Below are 8,407 nucleotides of genomic sequence, written 5' to 3' on the forward strand. Positions count from 1 at the left end.
TGAAGATCAAGAAGTATTTACATACTCAACATGATATTCCGATTATACCCCAATACATTGTTTTTGCCTCCGAGACATTTTCTAGAAAAACAAAATTTTGTATGGCGGCCATCTTGTTTTTTGCCGGCGATTGAATTTGACCAAGACTCGAATAGGTCTCGTGGAATCCAAAAAGTTTTAGGTGCTATAGTTTTGCCAGGCCATAGGGTGTCTCCCTGACGCGGAGCAGTTTTCAAAAATGACGTTCCGATCACACCCCTATACATCATTTTTACACCCGAGACATTTTCTGGAAAAACAAAAATTTCTATGGCGGCCATCTTGTTTTTCGGCCATTTTGTTTTTTTTTCACTGGCGATAAAATTTGACCAAGACTTTAATAGGCCTCGTGAAAACAAAAAAGTTCCAGGTGTGATAGTTTCGCCAGACTGTAGGGCGTCTCCCTGATGCGGAGCAGTTTTCCAAGATCTGGAAGTTTTCCCATACTCACCGGAAAATTTGGATCACACCCCCCATACATCACTTTCACCCCCCGACACTCCTTCTGGGAGAACAACCCTGTCAGTGAGTGAGTCAGTCAGTCAGTCAGTACATGGGTTTGTAGCTTTATATAATATAACTAGATGTCGCGTGGTTCGCTCGCAGCAAGCTGCTCGCGTGTCTTGTTTTCCCGCCATTTTTTTACCGGCGATAGAATTTGACCATAATTTGAATAGGTCTCGTGAAATCAAAAAAGTTCTAGGTGCTATAGTTTTGCCAGGCCGTAGGGTGTCTCCCTGATGCGGAGCAGTTTTCCAAGATGACGTTCCGATCACACCCCTATACATATTTTTTGACCTTGAGGAATTTTCTAGAAAAACAAAATTTTGTATGGCGGCCATCTTGTTTTTCCGCCATTTTGTTTTTTTTTTCACCGGTGATAAAATTTGACCAAGATTTAAATAGGTTTCGTGAAAACAAAAAAGTTCCTGGTGCGATAGTTTCGCCTGGCCGTAGGGTGTTTCCCTGATGCGGAGCAGCTATCGAAAACGCAGACATATTTTCATACTCGACATGACGTTCCGATCACATTCCTATACATCATTTTTACCCCCGAGGCATTTTCAGGATAAACGAAAAATTTGTATGGCGGCCATCTTGTTTTTCCGCCATTTTGATTTTTTTTCACTCACGATAGAATTTGACCAAGATTTAAATAGGTTCTATGAAAAAATAATCGTTCCAGGTGCGATAGTTTTGCCAGGCCGTAGGGTGTCTCCCTGATGCGGAGCAGATTTAAAGAAAGAGAAGTGTCTCCATACTCAACAAGACACTCCGATTACACTCCCATACACAGTTTTTACCCCCGAGACATTTTCTGGAAAAATAAAATTTTGTATGGCGGCCATCTTGTTTTTCCGCCATTTTGATTTTTTTCCACCAGAAATTGGATTTGACCAAGATTTAAATAGGTTTCGTGAAAAAAGAATCATTCTATGTGCGATAGTTGCGCCAGGCCGTAGGGTCTCTCCCTCATGCGGAGCAGTTTTTCAAGATCTGGAAGTTTTTCCATACTCACCGGGAGGTCCCGATCACACCCCCCATACATCATTTTCACCCCCCGAGGCTCCTTCTGGGAGAACAACCCTGTCAGTGAGTCAGTCAATAGGTACATGGGTTTGTAGCTATGTGGTTCGCTCGCAGCAAGCTGCTCGCGTGTCCTGTATTAGTTCGAAGCTTTGTATGGCGGCCATCTTGTTTTCGTGAAATCAAAAAAGTTCTAGGTGCTATAGTTTTGCCAGGCCGTAGGGTGTCTCCCTGATGCGGAGCAGTTTTCCAAGATGACGTTCCGGTCACATTCCTATACATAATTTTCACACCCGAGACATTTTCTGAAAAAACAAAAATTTATATGGCGGCCATCTTGTTTTTCCGCCATTTTGATTTTTTTTCAACGACGATAAAATTTGACCAAGATTTAAATACATTGTGCGAAAAAAAATTGATCCACATGTGATAGTTTTGCCAGGCCGTAGGGTGTCTCCCTGATGCGGAGCAGGTTTTCAAGATTAAGAAGTATTTCCATACTCAACTATACGTTCCGATTACACCCCCATACACAGTTTTTACCCCCGAGACATTTTCTGGAAAAACAAAATTTTGTATGGCGGCCATCTTGTTTTTCTGCCATTTTGGTTTTTTTTTCACCGGGGATTGAATTTGACCAAGATTTAAATAGGTTTCGTGAAACAAATATTGCTCTAGGTTTTATAGTTTCGCCAGGCCGTAGGGTGTCTCCCTGATGCGGAGCAGTTTTTCAAGATCAAGCAGTACTGAAATACTCAACATGACGATCCGATCACATCCCTATACATCATTTTTACCCTCGAGGCATTTTCGGGAAAAACGAAAATTTTGTATGGCGGCCATCTTGTTTTTCCGCCATTTTGGTTTTTTTTCACCGGGGATTGGATTTGACCAAGATTTAAATAGGTTTCGTGAAAAAAATATTGCTCTAGGTTTTATAGTTTTGCCAGGCCGTAGGGTGTCTCCCTGATGCGGAGCAGTTTTTCAAGATCAAGCAGTACTGAAATACTCAACATGACGATCCGATCACATCCCTATACATCATTTTTACCCTCGAGGCATTTTCGGGAAAAACGAAAATTTTGTATGGCGGCCATCTTGTTTTTCCGCCATTTTGGTTTTTTTTCACCGGGGATTGGATTTGACCAAGATTTAAATAGGTTTCGTGAAAAAAATATTGCTCTAGGTTTTATAGTTTTGCCAGGCCGTAGGGTGTCTCCCTGATGCGGAGCAGTTTTTCAAGATCAAGCAGTATTGAAATACTCAACATGACGATCCGATCACATCCCTATACATCATTTTTACCCTCGAGGCATTTTCGGGAAAAACGAAAATTTTGTATGGCGGCCATCTTGTTTTTCCGCCATTTTGGTTTTTTTTCACCGGGGATTGGATTTGACCAAGATTTAAATAGGTTTCGTGAAACAAGAATCGTTCCAGGTGCGATAGTTGCGCCAGGCCGTAGGGTGTCTCCCTGATGCGGAGCAGTTTTCCAAGATCTGGAAGTTTTCCCATACTCACCGGAAGATCTTGATCACACCCCCCATACATCATTTTTACCCCCCGACGCTCCTTCTGGGAGAACAACCCTGTCAGTGAGTCAGTCAGTCAGTCAGTCAGTACATGGGTTTGTAGCTTTATATAATATAATAATAACTAGATGTCGCGTGGTTCGCTCGCAGCAAGCTGCTCGCGTGTCTTGTTTTCCCGCCATTTTTTTACCGCGATAGAATTTGACCAAGACTTGAATAGGTCTCGTGAAATCAAAAAAGTTCTAGGTGCTATAGTTTTGCCAGGCCGTAGGGTGTCTCCCTGATGCGGAGCAGTTTTCCAAGATGACGTTCCGATCACACCCCTATACATCAATTTTACCTCTGAGACATTTTCTGGAAAAACAAAATTTTGTATGGCGGCCATCTTGTTTTTCCGCCATTTTGTTTTTTTACCACCAGAGAATAGATTTGACCAAGATTTAAATAGGTTTTGTGAAAAAACAATCGTTCCAGGTGCGATAGTTTTGTCAGACTGTAGGGTGTCTCCCTGATGCGGAGCAGTTTTCCAAGATGATGTTCCGATCACACCCCTATACATATTTTTTGACCTTGAAGAATTTTCTAGAGAAACAAAATTTTGTATGGCGGCCATCTTGTTTTTCCGCCATTTTGTTTTTTTTCACGGGTGATAAAATTTGACCAAGATTTAAATAGGTTTGGTGGAAAAAAAAATGTTCCAGATGCCATAGTTTTGCCAGGCCTTAGGGTGTCTCCCTGATGCGGAGCAGTTTTTCAAGATCGAGCAGTATTAAAATACTCAACATGGCGATCCGATCACATCCCTATACATCATTTTTACCCCCGAGGCATTTTCAGGAAAAACGAAGAATTTGTATGGCGGCCATCTTGTTTTTCCGCCATTTTGATTTTTTTCACAGGCGATAAAATTTGACCAAGATTTAAATAGGTGTGGTGGAAAAAAAATGTTCCAGATGCTATAGTTTTGCCAGGCCTTAGGGTGTCTCCCTGATGCGGAGCAGTTTTTCAAGATCGAGCAGTATTAAAATACTCAACATGGCGATCCGATCACATCCCTGTACATCATTTTTACCCCCGAGGCATTTTCAGGAAAAACGAAGAATTTGTATGCCGGCCATCTTGTTTTTCAGCCATTTTGTTTTTTTCTCACTGGCTATAAAATTTGACCAAGAATTTAATAGGTTTCGTGAAAACTAAAAAGTTCCACGTGCGATAGTTTCGCCAGGCTGTAGGGTGTCTCCCTGATACGGAGCAGCTTTCGAAGATCGAAAATTATTCCCATACTCAACATGATGTTTCGATCACATTCCTCATACATCATTTTTACCCCCGAGGCATTTTCGGGAAAAACGAAAATTTTGTATGGCGGCCATCTTGTTTTTCAGCCATTTTGTTTTTTTTTCACTGGCGATAAAATTTGACCAAGACTTTAATAGGCCTCGTGAAAACAAAAAAGTTCCAGGTGTGATAGTTTCGCCAGGCTGTAGGGTGTCTCCCTGATGCGGAGCAGATTTTAAAGATCGGAAAGTATTTTCATACTCAACAAGACGTTTCGATTACAACCCCATACACAGTTTTTACCAACGAGACATTTTCAGGAAAATTGAAAAATTTGTATGGCGGCCATCTTGTTTTACCGCCATTTTGATTTTTTATCACCCGCGATTGGATTTGACCAAGATTTAAATATGTTTCGCGAAAGAAAAATTGCTCCAGGTTTTATAGTTTTGCCAGGCCGTAGGGTGGCTCCCTGATGCGGAGCAGTTTTTCAAAATCGAGAAAAAATTCCATAGTCAACGGGATGTTCCGATTACAACCCCATAGACAGTTTTTACCAACGAGACATTTTCTGGAAAAACAAAATTTTGTATGGCGGCCATCTTGTTTTTCCGCCATTTTGATGTTTTTTCACCCACAATAGAATTTGACCAAGATTTAAGTAGGTATTGTGAAAAAAGAATCGATCCAGGTGTGATAGTTTCGCCAGACTGTAGGGCGTCTCCCTGATGCGGAGCAGTTTTCCAAGATCTGGAAGTTTTCCCATACTCACCGGAAAATTTGGATCACACCCCCCATACATCACTTTCACCCCCCGACACTCCTTCTGGGAGAACAACCCTGTCAGTGAGTGAGTCAGTCAGTCAGTCAGTACATGGGTTTGTAGCTTTATATAATATAATAATATAATAATAATAATAATAATATAATAATAAATAATAATAACTAGATGGTGCTAAGTGCGCTCGCTGCTAAAGCAGCTTCGCGGGCGTTGTATGTGGATTGACGTTTTCGTATAGTTTGTTTCGCATCACAGATTTGTAATAACTATTAAGACAGACACAAAAAGAAATAAAAAAAATGTGTAGCATATTGTTGGTTTATTTTATGTTATCAAAAAATAAAAATATAACATTATATTCTCTCTCTCTCCCTTGCATTGTTCCCATATGGTGGTGGGGTCTTTTTTCCGAGTCTTTTCCTTCCACTTCGCTCTGTTGGATGTATCGTCTGCGGAAACATTGCAGGAACAAAGATCTTCTTTGATGACATCTGCTTCTTTGCCTTCTGTATTTCCTGTTAAAAATAAAATAATATTAATTTATTTATAATAACGTATAGATATAATATCCTTTTCTTAGTCGATAGCGATACGTTTTTGCCAAAGTGGTCGTGGTCGTCATGTAACGTACCTAAATTCTTGTCACTATTGATTGCTGGCTGTCACACTGCTGCATTCATTGAAGAAGCTACCGACATCAGGCTTGGTTGATATAATACTATTGTATTAATAATCTCCTACGCAGTTCTTTGCCTTCTGCATTTCCTATAAATAAAATATATATTAAATATTATATAATAATTTCTTTTCCTTGGTCGATAGCGATACGTCTTTGCCAAAATAGTCGTGGTCGTCATGTAACGTACCTCGATATCTTGTAACTTTTGATTGCTGGCTGTCACACTGCTGCGTGCATTGAAGGACTTCAGGCTTGGTCGATTTTATTCTATTGCAATCATAATCTCCTACACAGTTTATTACACTCTGCATTTTCTGTGAATAAAATATATATTACATTTTTTTTCCTTAGTCTATAGCGATACGTTTATGCCAAAGTGGTCGTGATCGTCATGTAACGTACCTCGACATCTTGTTACTTTTGATTGCTGGCTGTCACACTGCTGCATTCTTTGAATGAGCGGCCAACATCAGGCTTGGTTTATATAATACTATTGTATTAATGATCTCCTATGCAGTTTTTTGCCTTCTGCATTTCCTGTAAATAAATTTTTCCTTAGTCGATAGCGATACGTTTTTGCTAAAATAGTCGTGGTCGTCATGAAACGTACCTCGATATCTTGTTACTTTTGATTTCTGGCTGTCACACTGCTGCATTCATTGAAGGAGCTGGCAACATCAGGTTTGGTTTATATAATACTTTTGTATTAATGATCTCCTACGCAGTTTTTTGCCTTCTGCATTTCCTGTAAATAAAATATGTCGTATCAGTGGGGTCGTGACATCATCATCAGAATGGAGGGTGGGCGTTAGAAGACAATAATGGCCGTCAATAGTATCACAATCATTTTATTTACTTCCACATAGTTTTTGTATCACGATTAAATAAAGTCACAGCATAAGGTACACACTCACGGCAACGTCACGGTATTCGTAACGGTTACACAGTCTCTCGTTATCTAGCGCGCATAAGGACGTTAGTGCGAAGGGGCTACTCGCCCTCTACTTGCCCTCCACCACCCATGGTTCCTATATTCGGACCGAATCATCGGGACACGTGCTCTTTTCCGATCACACTTTCTTGACGTCCCTACAAGTTATAGGTGAGCGACTATAGCACTCCACGTTCCGATCGTAATTATTCGACACGTCCGTTCACGACGAAGGTTCGCGGTAGACTGCCCGACTAGAACGGCAGTACACGTCCGCTCGACACGACGACTCTGTAGTGACTCTCTCGACTTTACTCAGCTCTGGCCGTAGGCCACCTGTCGTCGGAGCGATGCAACTTCATAACGGAAGTGATGTAACTTCATTTTATTTTCCGATTTGATCAATTTCTCTTCTTAATTCATAACTAACGCCGACAAATATATAATTTATTTTCCTTAGTCGATAGCGATACGTTTTTGCTAAAATAGTCGTGGTCGTCATAAAACGTACCTCGATATCTTCTTGTAACTTTTGATTGTTGGCTGTCACACTGCTGCATTCATTGAAGGGGCTGCTGACTTCAGGCTTGGTCGATTTTATTCTATTGCAATCATGAACTCCTACACAGTTTATTGCCATCTGCATTTCCTGTAAATAAAATATATATATATATTTTTTTCCTTAGTCTATAGCGATACGTTTTTGCCAAAATAGTCGTGGTCGTCCTGAAACGTACCTCGATATGTTGTAACTTTTGATTGCTGGCTGTCACACTGCTGCATTCATTGAAGGGGCTGCTGACTTCAGGCTTGGTCGATTTTATTCTATTGCCATCATGAACTCCTACACAGTTTATTGCCATCTGCATTTCCTGTAAATAAAATATATATTAATTTTTTTTCCTTAGTCTATAGCGATACGTTTTTGCCAAAGTGGTCGTGATCGTCATTTAACGTACCTCGATATCTTGTTACTTTTGATTGCTAGCTGTCACACTGCTGCATTCATTGAAATAGCGGCCAACATCAGGCTTGGTAGTACTATTGTATTAAAATCTCCTACGCAGTAGCAACTGCGTCTTTCCACAGCAGTGGAAAGAAGCAATTGTAATTGGTATACCAAAGCCTGGGAAACCTAAAAACGAACCTTCGAGTTACCGCCCCATAAGTCTCCTCAATTCCATGGGGAAGGTTTACGAGCGGCTCATATTTGCTAGATTACGGGACTACGCCGAATCCAATAGTCTTATTCCACCAGAGCAGTTTGGTTTTAGAACCAAACACTCCTGCGTTCAGCAAGTGCACCGTATTGTTGAACATATCTCTAGTAGATTAAACTTAAAAAAACCTGTCGCTACGGGAGCGCTCTTCTTCGATGTGGCGAAAGCGTTCGACAAAGTCTGGCACAACGGCTTGATCTACAAGCTTTATTCACTGGGAGTGCCAGACCGTCTCGTGCACATCATACGAGACTTCCTCTCAAATCGAACCTTTCGCTACCGCGTGGAAGGGACGCTCTCGTCACCGCACCCTATACATGCCGGAGTCCCACAAGGCTCCGTTCTCTCCCCTTTACTATTTTCATTGTATACTAGTGACATTCCCAAATCCCCTAATACCGAATTAGCTTTATTTGCGGA

The 8,407-nt window shown here is 41.0% G+C and overlaps 1 long non-coding RNA gene across 2 annotated transcripts; it reads right to left on the minus strand.

The window, feature by feature from the left end:
- Positions 1-5,471: 5,471 nt before the first annotated feature.
- On the minus strand, positions 5,472-7,834 carry LOC126380994 (uncharacterized). Of its 2 annotated transcripts, XR_007568620.1 has the most exons (8): positions 7,727-7,834; positions 7,505-7,639; positions 7,279-7,416; positions 6,447-6,581; positions 6,239-6,373; positions 6,024-6,150; positions 5,789-5,922; positions 5,472-5,672 (listed from the first exon to the last, which is right to left on the minus strand). It is a non-coding gene; the product is annotated as an uncharacterized LOC126380994 (long non-coding RNA). The 2 variants fall into 2 exon arrangements; XR_007568621.1 differs by lacking the exon at positions 6,447-6,581.
- Between the last annotated feature and the right edge of the window lie 573 nt (positions 7,835-8,407).

Source organism: Pectinophora gossypiella, unplaced genomic scaffold (genome assembly GCF_024362695.1).
Source record: "Pectinophora gossypiella unplaced genomic scaffold, ilPecGoss1.1 Pgos_33, whole genome shotgun sequence".
Taxonomy (NCBI): domain Eukaryota; kingdom Metazoa; phylum Arthropoda; class Insecta; order Lepidoptera; family Gelechiidae; genus Pectinophora; species Pectinophora gossypiella.